General features: G+C 37.3%; 1 pseudogene; it reads left to right on the top strand.

The window, feature by feature from the left end:
• Nucleotides 1–7,920: 7,920 nt before the first annotated feature.
• On the top strand, nucleotides 7,921–8,575 carry LOC132482715 (small ribosomal subunit protein mS38-like; annotated as a pseudogene).
• The last annotated feature ends 6,961 nt before the right edge of the window (nucleotides 8,576–15,536 follow it).

The following is a 15,536-nucleotide window of genomic DNA, read 5'->3' as shown; positions in this document are numbered from 1 at the left end:
AACCTACCTCAACATAATAATAGCCATATCTGACAAACTCACAGCCAACATCATTCTCAGTGTTGAAAAACTGAAAGCATTTCCACTAAGATCAGCAACCAGACAAGGGTGCCCACTCTTACCACTATTATTCAACATATTTTTGGAAAGTTTAGCAATGGCAATCAGAGAAGAAGAAGAAATAAAAGTAAGCTAAATTGGAAAAGAAGAATTATAACTGTGATTGTTTGCAGATGGCATGATACTATACATAGAAAATCCTAAAGATACCATCAGAAAACTATTAGAGCTAATCAATGAATTTGATAAAGTATCAGGATACAAAATTAATGCACAGAAATTTCTTGCATTCCTATACACTAACAAAAAAATGTCAGAAAGAGAAATTAAGGAATCACTCCTATTTACCTTTGCAACATAAAGAATAAAATACCTAGGAATAGACCTACCTAAGGAGGCAAAAAACTTGTATGCAGAAAACTATAAAAGCCTGCTGAAAGAAATCACAGATGACACAAACAGATGGAGAGATAAACCATGTTCTTGGATGGAAGAATCAACATTGAGAAAATGACTACACTACCCAAAGCAATCTATAGATTTAATGCAATTCCTATCCAATTACCAATGGCATTTTTCATAGAACTAGAGCAAGAAATTTTACAATTTGTATGGAAACACAAAAGACCCCTAGTGGCCAAAGCAATCTAGAGAAAGAAAAATTGAGCTGGAGGAATCAGGCTCCCTGACTTCAGAATATACTACAAACACTCAGTAATCAAGACCATATGCTATTTGCACAAAAACAGAAATATAGATCAATGGAACAGGATAGAAATCCCAGATATAAACCCATGCACATATGGTCACCTTACTTTTGATAAAGGAAGCAAGAATATACAATGGAGAAAATAGAGCCTCTTCAATAAGTGGTGCTGGGAAACCTGGACAGCTACATGTAAAGGAATGAAATTAGAACATTCCCTAACACCATACACAAAAATAAACTCAAAATGGATTAATATCCTAAATATAAGGCCAGACATTATAAAACTCTTAGAGGAAAACAGAGGTAGAACACTCTATAACATAAATCACAGCAAGATCATTTTTGAACCACCTCCTAGAGAAATGGAAATAAAAAGAAAAATAAACAAATGGGACCTAATGAAACTTAAATGCTTTTGCAAAGCAAAGGAAACTATAAACAAGATGGAAGGACAACCCTCAGAATGGGAGGAAATTTTTGCAAATGAAGCAACTGACAAAGGCTTAGTCTCCAAAATTACAAGCAGCCCATACGGCTCAACATCAAAAAAACAAACAACCCAATTCAAAAATAGGCAGAAGACCTAAACAGACATTTCTCCAAAGAAGATATGCATATTTCCAACAAACACATGAAAAGATGCTCCACATAACTATACATTAGAGAAATGCTAATCAAAACCACAATGAGGTATTACCTCACACCGGTCAGAATGGGTATCATCAAAAATTCTTCAAACAGTAAATGCTGGAGAGGGTGTGGAGAAAAGGGATCCCTCTTGCATTGTTGGTGGGAATGTAAATTGATACAGCCACTATGGAGAATAGTATGGAGGTTCCATAAAGAACTAAATATAGAACAACCATATGACCCCACAGTCCCACTACTGGGCATACACCCTTAGAAATCCATAATTCAAAAAGAGGCATGTACCACGGTGTTCATTGCAGCACTATTTACAATAGACAGACATGGAAGCAACCTAAATGTCTATCAACAGATAAATAGATTAAGAAGATGTGGCACATATATACAATGGAATATTACTCAGCCATAAACAGGAATAAAATTGAGTTATTTGTATTGAGGTGGATTGACCTGTAGTCTGTCCTGCAGAGTAAAATAAGTCAGAAAAAGAAAAACAAATACCGTATGCTAACACATATATATGTAATCTAAAATAAAAATGATACTGATGTGGCAGGGCAGGAGTAAAGATGCAGAAGTAGAGATAGACTAGACTTGAGGACACAGAGGGGGAATGGGAAGCTAGGATGAAGTGAGAGAGTAGCACTGACATATATACACTACCAAATATAAAATGGATGGCCAGAGGGAAGCTGTGCATAGCACAAGGATATCAGCTCAATGCTTTTTGATGACTTTGAAGGGTGGAATATGGAGGGTGAAACAAGGCTCAAGAGGGAAAGGATATGGGCATATATGTTTACATATAGCTGATTCCCTTTGTTGTACAACAGAAACTAACACAACATTGTAAAGAAGTTATACTCCCATAAAGATTAAAAAAATAAAAGTCTTGGCCAAATCCAAGATCAACCAGATTATATTCTACATTATATTCTAAGAGTTTTATAGTAAATGTAATGTAAAATTTTACATTTACGTCTATGCTTCACTTTGAGTTGTTTTATGTGAATGGTGTAAGGTTTGTGTCTAGTTTTTTTGTTTGTTTGTTTGCTTGTGGATATTTAGTTGTTCTAGAACAATTTGTTGAGAAGACTATTATTTTCCCATTGAGTTAATTTTTTGTTTGTTTGTGTCAAAGATCAGTTGACTATATTTATGTGAATTTATTTCAGGGATCTCTGTCTATTCTTTCACCAGTACTACACTGTCTTGATGATTACAGTATTGCAGTAAGACTTGAAATTGGGTAACATCAGTCCTCTGACTTTCTCTTCTCCTTCAGTAATCTGTTGGCTATTCCAGATCTTATGCATTTTCATATGACCTTCAGAATCAGTTCATCAATATCCACAAAATAACTGGCTGGGAATATTTTAATTGGAATGTCTATGTTTGTTTGTTTCCTTACTTTATTTTCTTTATTCCCCCCTCATTAGCAGGAAGGTGAGTGATAGATGAAAAGGAGATCAGTTAGGGAAAGTAAAGAAAATTACATTCTTAAGAACATTTGGATGATTGTGTTTAGATTGCTTCTCTGCTCTACAAGTATTGCTAAATTATAGGTGAGAGATGATCAATTACCATAAAGCTTCTTAGAGAAGAATGTATACTTCAGTATTTATGTGTATGTTTTAAAATGCTGCTATAAAAATACAACTGCTATTTAAGAGGGGCAGAATCAATATACCAGTTTCAGATTAGCTCATTTGGCAAAAAGAAATTATATCAAAATTTATATCAATATAGAATTTATTTGTTTATGTATTTTGTGTGGTACACAGGCCTCTCACTCTTGTGGCCTCTCCCGTTGTGGAGCACAGGCTCCGGATGAGCAGGCTCAGCGGCCATGGCTCTCAGGCCTAGCCACTCCGCGGCATGTGGGATCTTCCCAGACCCCGGCACAAACCCCTGTCCCCTGCATCAGCAGGCGGACTCTCAACCACTGTGCCACCAGGGAAGCCCCAGAATTTATTTTTAATTAGAAATGATCTTATTCAGACATTGCTCTCTGATTCTACCTTATTTTATGCTATGGAAGATTAGTTCTGGTGTTCTTCTAGACCTCTAATGAGATCCCACATTACATTTAATGAAAATATTTGGGCAAATATAAAATACATGGACGTATTTTATTGTAATACCTATTTCTTACCTTTTGGGTAGTATTTATTGGCAGATAAATTTAATTTTGAAAATCTTCTCTTTTTTTAAAATTTTTTCTTTCATTGAAGCTCTTGGCCATGCTGTTAGTATTATTTTGTTGTTTCTGTTTCCTGTTTGTCATTTGAATTTTGAATAAAGATGATACGATTAATTAGAGTGTTATCAATTACATCTGATATGGATGACCAAATATATATCAATCAAATACAGCTAGTTGCTTGTGTGCTTGTACAGAATTTTAAACTTTAAATCTTTTACCACCAAAAAACTAGTTCTTTTTACATCATATAAATTCAGTTGATAAAAAAAGTATACACTGCTTTATTTAAAATAGATAAACATGAAGGACCTAGTGTGTGGCACAGGGAACTCTGTTCAATATTCTATAATAACCTAAATGGGAAAATAATTTGAAAAAGAATAGGTACATGTATATGTATAACTAAATCACTTTGCTGTAAACCTGAAACTAACATAACATTGTTAATCAACTATACTCCAATATAAAATAAAAATTAAAAAATAAACAGGTAGATTGCATTCATGTTGACAAAGATTAAATATTTGTTAAGAATTGGCAGGAAGAAAACAATGGCCCTTGTTTTCTGCATTTTTTAAGCTAATATCCAATATTGTCTTACTTTTAGTCAGGCTAACCTCTGTTTCAAATGAATGAAAACAAAATAAAAAACAAAACATACTTCTTAAATCCAGAGCTACAATGTAATGGAATTGTAACCTTAAATATACAAATAATTTCCACATCTGCATCTGATGCTAAGAATGTATATTATAAATATTCTCAATGTTACATAATGGATTTTGCAACTACATACATTTTATTTCCCAAATTATTTTTGTTATTTTCTCCATTAAGAACACATTGATTACTGTTTAGAATGTGGAAGCTTGAAAGTGTGTAGGCTTTAATATAATGCATTATATCTCTGTATGGCTTTATAATTTTTAAACAATTAATACATTAGATTAAATGAGAGCAACAACTGCTGACTTATGTTGTTCTACATTAGAATGAATGGATAATTGTCAGCACTATCTTATGAAGGACTTGGAAAGATTTCTATATTGGAATCTCACCTTCTCATCTTGTACTTTAAAAATAGAGGACTTGTGGTTTATGGAACCTAACAGATATTAAAATAATCATAAGGAATGCTGATTTGTATGGATGATGAAGCAATTTGAAATAGTAATAAACTATTTTATTTTGTAGAAGCAAATTCAAGTGTGTCATGACATTTCTGTTAACGCTAAATCTCCAATTTTGAACCTACTAATTTTGCACATAAGGCTAACTTTATGCATTTTCTGCAATTTGACTACATGCTTCTAAATAAGTCTTCCACTCAGTTGATATAATTAAGTAAGAAATGAAAAAAAACCTTATAATTCAAAGTATGATCTTTTAATGTTTTTGATGGATAGAGGAGAGGTCAGATTTTTAGTCATGTGCATTCTATTAAAAGAAGGCTTTAAATACACAATTCTGTACTTGTTGTGACATTCTATAAAGTCAGAAAATATTTCTATACTCTAGTTTAATCCTTAAGGGTCAAGTGCATGGTCAAAAGAACATCAGTTCATGTTAATGTTAATGATACAAATGTCTCCCACTTCACTTTTTAGTGTTTTCAGGGTTTGTTTTTTGTTTTTCGTTTTTTGTTTTGGATTGGGAGGGAGCTTCAAATATATGCTTTATATGCATTCCAGCAAAACTTGTGTGACCAAGTGATGCACAAACATTGTTTTCCAACTGCTCAGTCTTCTTCACTTGCAAATATTCCAACACAGAGATGTAACTTGGTATCCTAAAACTATCTCAATGCTTAGATATTTAAAGTTGCTAGTTTATTAGTGTTTTCAAAGGATCAAAAGTGTTAATTTATTAGAGAGAAATGTATTTAACTCTATAATACATCATACTTAAATTATATGAACAATCAATAAGAGTAGAAGGAGTATGAGTGAGTAACCTTGAATTTAGCATTATGAGTATACAATATATTTTTACTTTAATATGACTAATTCTCAGAAATAATAGAAACAAACAAAACTCTCAGTAGCTGAACTAAAAGTTAAGGGTTTCAAAAATTGGCTATTTGGCTTAGAAATGGAATGTAATTGAACCATCTGTTTCAAAGAAATGTAAAACTAATGTTGGGTGAGAAGCACCATGGCCTCTCCACTCACAACATGAGCTTAACTCTGAGTAACCAGCCACAGCAGACTATTGCTAGAGGACACTAAGAACATAAAGTGATTCCCACACAATTGACACAGGTGTCCAGGAGCCACTGAAATTTGAATGTACAGCCAAAACACCAACAAAAAGCCTCCAGCACTCCAGATTTCACACTAAGCAAAAGTATCAGCAGACCCACTGCTGGAAGAACTTGAAGCCTGTGGTTCAATGAAGGTAACCATTGCAACAATAAAACCCAAACTGAGCTCAACTCTGGATAAGATTGAATCAATCTGCCCCAACCCTCCTGCTTGGATCTGCACATATGTGCACACACATACACACACTAAAGACACTAAAAGACTTGACAAATAGAAACATTACTTTTCATTAAGTTGTTAAACAGATATACTTGTAACAGCAGGATGATATGACATGTTTCTTTAACACAATAACATTTAATGTTTGAGCATATGTTATGCGGGCATACTTTTTGGCTTTTGTTCCATGTGTACTCTTGCACATGTTATGGGCAACTCTGGAATTCAGGAAGTAATATGGCACCAATAGTTAGCATATGATTAAGATAATAGAGTACAACAGTTATTCACAAATTTTAATAGGCATCAAAATCACTTGAGGAGCATATTAGAAATGCAAATTGCAATGTACTATTTCAGAAATTTAGTTTGTGTAAGCTATATGCTAAGAGTCAGGGATATGGTTTTCTCTCTCTTAACTCCAGTGTATAGAATTGTGTTTTATGTTCACTTCATGGAATATTGTCATCACAGCTCTATGTTTGTTAAAAGATAATTTTAGCAGGTTTTATTCTTCATCCTTCTCCAACTTATTTTTCCTCTCCCATAGACATACACTTTTATGTATTTGATATATGTTTTTCCAATCCACCTTGCATACCATCTCTATATTTATATCTAGATAGATAGTAAATAAACAGATAGATCGATCTGTGGAAATATAAAGTTTTGTTTTTATGTGTTTTTTAAATAGGGTATTCTGCTTTATTTTATGTCTTACTTCTTCACTGAATACAATTCTAAAACTTATGCATGATTTATTGTGTAATTTTAGTTTAAAGTGCATTACAATCCATTGTATATACATTTCATACATTCATTCCACTATAGATGGACGCCTAGGTTGTCTCCAACTCTCTGTTACCACAAGTTAAACTAATGAACACATTAAAACATAGCTCCTTATGCACCTGGCAAAAGTCTATTTTATTTATTTTTTAATATATTCCCCAGTCATGGAACTGCTCAAACATAAGCATCCTCAGTTTTACTAAATATTGCTATAGTGCCTCAAAACATCCACAGTAGTTTAAATTCCCAATGACTATATATAAGGGTTTATGGTTCCCCAGATTCCTATCAACATTTCAAATTATTTAACCCTCTAGTTTTGTCCTCTAATAATTCTAAGGTGACATGTTAGTGACACTTTATTTTTAATCTCTCTAATTACTATTGAGGTTGTGAAAACTTAATAAACAAAAACCTTAATTAGAGTCAGGTGACCAGAAGGAAAAGCTCTCACACCATGTGATGATTGCAGAGCCCATCAAAAAGAAGAAAGACTCCTCTTCTTTCCTGGCAAGGACTCAGCCAATAAAAAGCCATGGATGACTTGTAAACTATATCTCCCCAACTTCTTATTTCTCTCTATAAAAGTGTTCTCCCTCCTTGCTCTGCGAGGACTTGCACTGACTCTATATGGTTGCAGACTCCTAAATAGCAGTTCTCTGTTGATGCAGAATAAACCCATTTTTCCTGGAGAAAAATCTTGCAGTCTATTTGTTTTATGTCAATATTTTGGTGGCCTGTAAGGGGACCAGAGAAGACCCTTAAAGGCTGGTGAGCAAACAGGTGCAAAACCCAAAATTGGTGGCAGCAGAATGGTCAGTTGAGTCTCCTGGCCGCGTCTGGGAAGAGTTGGTGTGAGGCTGTGGCGCATGGGCTCCAGGGACAACCGAGGCGGATGCAGCCGGTTGGGGCTCGGGTCCTAAGACCGGAGCGTCAACACCACCCAACCGGTGGGCACCTCGGGGTGAAGCTAGGCTCAGGGAGGCTCTGCTGAGCGCCTGGGGTGCCGCTATGCACAGGCCATGTTTCTGGTGTGCCTGACTTCCCAGGTGCTCAGGGCTGTTCCCTGGTCAGGCTGCATTGGGCCCTGGCCTGTCTTTGGGGTGCTGGGCAGGCATGACTGCAGGCCTCTCTACAGTACACAACCAACAGGCCCAAGTGGGGTTGCCTCCCTCCCTGGCAGGTGGGTCCACATGTAACTTGAGGAGATGCGGATCCCCAGGAAGATGTCCATCAGCCCCCTGGAGAGCTGGCTGACCGTTAGCTACCTCCTGCCCAGACTGGACGCTGGGGCCCCAGGGACTGTGTCTCTAGCCCAACTCTATGAGTGTCCACCATCCAGGTGGGGGAAGGGGTCGAGCAGACTGGTAAGGAGGTCTGGGATGCACCCCAGATACAGTGCAAAAATGTGCTCAAGATCCACCGGCAGAAGTGGAATCATCACAAGTAACACAAGCTGGTCAAGAGGACCTGGTTCCTGTGGCAGAAAGTCAGGGAAGGACACCTGAACCGGAAGCAGGTGAAGTTGAAGAGACACCTGAGGTGTATCTGGTGGGAGGCGGGCCTGAAGGAAGCTCCCAGGCTGGCAGACACACAAGATCTACCTGAAGGGCAAATGAGCCTCGTGTGTCTCTCCCCAAGCCCTGTTACTGCTGATGACCCACTGTAATAAATATTCAGAGAACTCAGCTTAAAACAAACAAACAAACGAAAAAAAAAACCCAAAATTGAACTCCAATAGCTCACTGCTTTTCTTGCCAACCTCGGAGTTTGAAGGTATGTCTTTCTACTGTATCTGAGCTCATGCCTTCTATGCATTTGAAGATTTCCAGGGTTTATTCAGGACCTATTTAAAGGTTTCTCTTTTTTTTTCTAGTTAAGGCTTTGTTCTGTATTGAAGTACTCATATTGGTCTGATCTAGAGGTCAGACTGATTTAACTGAAACTGTCCAGCCTCTGGCCCATTCCCTTTGTAAACAGGCTGTTTCTCCTAAAACTGGCTAGCCTTCAAACTTTTCTTTTAGGAAAAGGGGTTGTTACCCAAAACTGTACCAGTTTCTCAGCATCAGGCCTATTCTTTTGGATTAAGGGCTGTGCTATGGAAATGGGCTGGAAAGTCTTTGGCCTGGCTCCTCTGAGACAAAGCTGTTTTCTTAGAACTGGTAGGTATTTTGTTTACAGGCTGTTTGAGGTACAAGCTGTTTGACTTGAGCTATTTAAACTGTGTGAAAATTATTCTTTTATTCTAAAGGAAATGAGATTCCAGTCATCTAAATATTTTGAGGATGCACCCCCTATAGGGCTTCCAGACAATTTTATGTTTAAAAACCATGGCCCTTCCTCATGTGCTTTCTAACTAAATGAACCAACCTGACCAAAGGCAATTTACAATACCAATGGCCATTATGGAGAATTTTCAAAATCCCCAAACTTAAGTTCTTTAAAACCAAATTGGACTACAACAGCTCAAAAGTTTCCAAAAATGAGTGACTGCTTATTTCTATTGTAATTTTGACGTTTTCCAGTATTAGCAAAAGTCTATAATTCCCTTTCTGCAAAATAAGATTTTAAAATTAACTGAGGCAGGACTTCACTGGTGGTGCAGTTTTAAGAATCCAACCACAAATGCAGGGGACATGGGTTCGAGCCCTGGTACAGGAAGACCCCACATGTCATGCAGCAACTAAGGCCGTGTGCCACAACCACTAAGCCTGTGTTCTAGAGCCTGCAAGCCACAACTACTGAGCCCACGTGCCACAACTACTAAAGCCCACATGCCTAGAGCCTGTGCTCCGCAACAAGAGAAGCCACCACAAAGAGAAGCCCATGCACCGTGACAAAGAGTAGCCTCCACTCGCAGCAACTAGAGAAAGCCTGTGTGCAGCAACAAAGACCCAACGCAGCCAAAAATAATTAAATTTATTAAAAAATGAATAATCATTTATTAAAAAGAATAAAATAAAATAAAATTAACTGAAGCAAACATATAAATGAAGAAAGATAGAATGGCTCTGAAAACCTCAGGCTCTTATTCCATGTTTTTGTTTTTTTTTTTTGTCCCAGGCTCTGACTCTGGTACCATCTTGACTTCCTTTTTCAGCTTTTTGTGGCCTAACCCTACACCCAGCATCATCTTCCTCCTTCCCTTCCTCCTCTATACCCTTAGTTTCCCCGATACTAATTCTCTCACTAAATTTCTTTTCTCTGAAACTCTCCCCACTTTCTTTTCCTCTGACTTTATCAAAACCTGTTCCTTAAAAATTAAGCCTTCTGATGATTCAGATGCTAAACCCTTAATTTCCTATATCCCTGGTCTATAGCTGAACTGTGAGCCATAGTCAAAGATCTTCCCAAAGTAATCAAAATCCTCACAGATTTGCTGAGGAATTTAATATAGTCATTCAAACTTATCAACCTGGTTTCTCTTACTTATATCAGCTAGTTTGTATGCTTTGTATTATATACATAATACAAAGGTCAGGGCAAGCATTGTATGAAAACCACTAATTGGAAAAATCTTGAAAGCTCTCTAGAATTACAGTCAGGAAACCAGCCCATTATCTTATTATATGACCAGGCTGGAGCAATTGCTATTTGACTTCATCAAGTAATTTCTGGGGCTTTTCCAAAGCCTGCTGATTGGAACAAAATTTGGGCATGCACACAAAAATCTAATGAACCTGTTTATGAATATTACAATCAAATTCACATTGTCTTTTTTGTTTGTTTGTTTGTTTGTTTTTGTGGTACGCGGGCCTCTCACTGTTGTGGCCTCTCCCGTTGCAGAGCACAGGCTCCGGATGCGCAGGCTCAGTGGCCATGGCTCATGGGCCCAGCTGCTCCGCGACATGTGGGATCTTCCTGGACCGGGGCACGAACCTGTGTCCCCTGCATTATCAGGCGGACTCTTAACCACTGTGCCACCAGAGAAGCCCAAATTCACATTGTTTTTTTAAAAAAATTCTCGTCATCCTTCAGATGCTGATTCCACCCAGGTGGTTTTTAGCTCTATGTTTATTAAAGGGCTGAACCAGGACCTTTCCTTTCTAGTAAAAAGGCCTGGAATAGAATGGGAAACTATGTCCACTCCTGATTTAGTTAATCTGACAAACCAGCTCTCTTGCACTCTAGATGAATTACCTACAAGGAAGACCACCAAAATGGCTAATCTTCAACCCCAGCAAATGAAGACTCATAAACAAAACCCAAAACCTCCCAGTTTCAGCTATTATTGCAAACAGCCAGGATATTGGGACCAAGATTGTTACAAATTTAAGTTCTTTAGGCACCTTCAACCCTCTAATCAGCCTTTCCAGTGTCCTCCCAATTTTCAGTGGTGTGGCTTCAAGGAACTATAGGAACACTTCCAAATCCTCCCTCTTAATTGGCTTGGAAAAATGTTACTCCAGATTGGGGATTAATCACTTCCAGTCCTAACTGACACCAGAGCCATACTCTTGGGGCTAAAATCCCTTACTAAAATATAGTCTCTGCCTGTGAGTACTAAAATAGTTTAAATAGTGGGAATCTCTGGTGAACCTCAGAAAGTTTCTGTTTCTGAACCTATTACTTTTTGTTTAGGCCTTTTGAGAGATACAAACTTTTTCTCCTTAGTTCCTCCACCCTTATCCATTTCTTAGGCCAAGACTTCTTAAGGTATTAGGCCAGGATTTCTTTCTCCTGAAAGAGGGAAATAATGCTAGAACTTGATAATAGTTATCAAAATAACCAACCTGGTGAATTAAATAAATCTTTGACATCTTTTATTTGCTCCATCTCTGATGGTACTAAAGCTGATTCTGGAAACACTGAATATCTGTCCCTATTGAATAAGACCACCTTCCTAATGGGGAAAATCTTCAACCGATATGGAGAAAATTCACAGTGCACTTCTCATCAATATTCAAAAAGACCCCTCAAATCCTCTTCCCAGAATTAATCAATACCCTATAAGTATTCACAATCATAAAGCCTATAATAGAAGATTACAAGTCTCAAGGTCTCATTATCCCTTATACTGGTCCCTTTAACACTCCCATTTTACTGGTGAGAAAACCTAAGTGCTGAAGGTGGAGGTTTGTCCAGGACCTCCAGGCAATAAACCACATTGTTATCTTTGACATCCTGTTGCTCCTAACATACATTACTAACATCCATTCTCAGTAGAATTAAATTTATTACTGTAATTAATTTATGCAGAACATTCTTTATTATTCCAGATAATGAAGCTAGCCAATGCCTTTTGCCTTCACTCAGGAAAACGAACAAACAAAAAACAATTCACCTGGAGAGCAATGCTTCAGAGTTTTACTTAGAAACCTTATTTTTCCCCAATACTGAATGCTGATATAATAAAATAAAGTCTGCTAGATTTTCTACATTGTTAAAATATGTAGATTATTTGCTCCTTTGATTCTTTGCTCACCTTCTTAAGCCTCCTCAAAGGAGATATCCACAGGACACCATCTACTTGCTAAATAAAGCATTTAGCCTTAGAGGGATATAAGGTCGCCAAAGAAAAATTGAAGCTTGCTCAAACCCAGTTTTGATATCGAGGTATCTAATATCAGAGCAAGGGCTACATTTAGATCCAGATAGACTTCATGGTATCCCAAGGGTCTCAAAACCCAAAATTAAGCACTAACTGCAAAGTTTCCTTAAGCTAGTTGTTTTTTTGCCTAAGTTGGATTCCAAATTTCTCTCTTATGTTCAAACTTCTGTATATTTTATTCAACAGTAACAACCCCTACTCAACTGTATGGGAAGAACTGGATTACATAGCCTTCAAGGCCTTAAAGGAGAGTTTTATAAACCCACATGCTCTTGGGTATCCCAATGATCAGATTTCCTTTTGCCCTTTTGTATATGAAGAGACAGAGAATGCCCTTTGAGCTACTTACCCCAAAACACAGGGACCTGTAGGATATTATAACCATCAACTGGACCCTGTAGCATGGGGAAAACCCCTTACCTTAGAGCCATAAAGGCCACTGAGATCATTGTTTTGGGATCCCCTTTAACCATTTTTGCATCTCATACAGTAGAATTTCTCCTGAATTTTCATCACGCTCAACATATCTCAGTCAGCAGCCTCACCTCCTATGAAGTCCTTTTGTTAACTGTCCCTCACATAACTCTTTTATGTTGTAATAAGCTTAATCCTGTTACTCTTCTCCCCCCTATCGCCAGTGTAGATCCTCACAACTGCTTCACGTTGACAGATGACCTCTTGGATTCTTGTAATGATCTACAGGAAATTTGTTTCGGTAACATTGACTTCTTTTGGTTCACTGATTATTATTATTTTAAAGGTGACAAAGGCAAATATTGTGCTGGGCGTGCTATTGTAGCCCCTTTGATGTTGTTCAGGCAGCATCTTTACCTATGGCTACTTCAGACCAACAGGGTGAATTATAGGCTTTTACACGGGCTTGTGCTATAGCCAAAAAGAAAACTGCAAATATTTATACTGATAGTAGATATGTTTTTGGAGTAGCTCAATATTTGGGTGTGCTGTGAATGCAAAATGACCTCCTTATTCACAGTGGAAATAAAACTTGAAATGCCCCCTATGTTCAGGAATGTTTGAATGTAATATTTTTACCTGCTGCTTTGTTATTATTAAGATCCCAGGGCATGCTAAACTTGACTCTCTGGAAGCTAGGGAAAATCACCTTGCTGACATTTATGCAAGGAATGTTAGCATTTAAGGGACCAAAAGCAGCCAAATCTCTGTCTTAGTTCAAAGGGATATTTCCCCAAATGATAACAGAAAACTCGGTAGAGAACCCCAACAATTGGCCTCAGGAAAGTAAAAACAAGATTCAAAATTCAACAGTTGTTGGCTTAATAAAAAGCATAAGCTCTGGATCAAATAAGAGCCCAGTCTTGCTGGAGACTCTAAAATCCCAGCTCCTCACCACTGTACATGCAATAAACGATTGGTCTACTAACGAAATAATAACCTTAAAGGATATTGGTGGGGAAGCATTAACAAGGCCACAAAAATTGCCTACTTTACTTTTCCCACTTATCCAAAATTTAAACCAGGGAAGCCAGTTTGTACAGCTCCTGGACATTTTAAACTGTCTAATGGACAATTCAAAGTCTGACAACTAGATTTCATACAACTTCCTTCATCTCATGGTTATAAGTAAGTTTTAGTCATTGGTTTGTATGTTTTCACACTGGACCAAAGCCTTCCCATACAGACAAGCTTATTTTTTTGTGGCTTAAGTTCTCTTGGGAAAGATTGTCCCTACCTGAGAAACTCCTCTCAAACTTTATAGTGATCAAATAACCTATTTTACTGTCCCGGTACTTTGATAAGTCTTTTCCCTTTACCCAGTTTTACAACATTTCACTGCCCTTACCATCTTCAATCCTCTGGTTTAGTGAAATGCACTAGTGGCATATTAAGACTCTAGTGGAAAAATTTTTATCCTCCAAATGCATTGGCTGAAAATATTTCTATTGGTTTACTAAATCTTAGAATCACCCCTTCTGAAACTCATAAACTCTCACCCTTTTAGATAGTCACAGGAAGCCCAATGCACTTGGCTCCTGCTGCTTTTGCCACACAACTGATTAAAGGAGAGATACTCCAATATTTTGAAGCCTTAATTTCTTTTATTAAAAATAACCATGTTTTGTTAGAGCAATCTTTTAACAGTCCATTTTTGGGAGATAAAGAACTTAAACATCTCATCTTGCATCCAGGAGATCTTGTCTGTTGGAAAAGAAACCGCCAGAAGAACTCTTTTCAACCTCTCTGGAAAGGTCCCTCTCAGGTATTGCTAACCTACCCTTGTGCCACCAAACTTCAAGGAATAGACTCTTGGATTCACATGACACACCTGCACATCATCTGGTGACCTAAAAGTAAAGATTTCCCAGAATTGAAGCAGATGATATCTCATGACATAGCTTTCTTAAAATATCTGCATCAGGCATGTTGGAAGTTTGTAGCCAAACTTTGATGGTGGCATAACCCTTCAGATGATTTATAATTTTGATAACGTATAGGCTTTAAATGAAAAGTGCCTGAGAGTTCTCCCTCCTATTCTTCCTTGTTACTCAAATGTGACCTTAATAAGTTTCCATTCTGTATACTTTCCCTCTAATTTGAGACACTACACACATGAAAGTTGCTTTCTGACATTGAGGAACAAAAAATAAAAAGCCACTGAAACTACAAAGCTGAGTCTTGATCAGTGATGATTTCAGAGAAATCTTGATGAAAAGGGAGGAATGTAAATAAATAAATAAATAAATAAATAAATAGAAATCTCAATTTAAATAGAGTAAGGAGACCAGAAAGGGAAACTTTCACACACTGTGACAATAGCAGAGCCCAAGAGAAAGAAGATAGATTTAATCTGTTTCTTGGAAACAGCTCAGCCAAGGAAAAAACATGAACTCTTTGATTACTACAGCCCTCCCAACTTCATTTTTCCCTCCATAAAAGTGTTCTCATTCCCCTCTGTGTAGGGACTTTCATGTGGCTGGCCATGGTTGCAGACTCCCAAATTGCAATTTTCGGCTAATCCTGAATAAACCCATCTTTTCCAGAGAAATATCTAGAAGTTTATTTGCTTTAGGTCAACAAGGTTTAGCATCCTTTTGTATAACTGTTGGT

The sequence above is a fragment of the Mesoplodon densirostris genome, chromosome X, assembly GCF_025265405.1.
Source record: "Mesoplodon densirostris isolate mMesDen1 chromosome X, mMesDen1 primary haplotype, whole genome shotgun sequence".
Classification (NCBI taxonomy): Eukaryota; Metazoa; Chordata; class Mammalia; order Artiodactyla; family Ziphiidae; genus Mesoplodon; species Mesoplodon densirostris.
The sequence above is the reverse complement of the archived record's forward strand: the minus strand, read 5'-3'. Positions and strand labels throughout refer to the sequence as shown.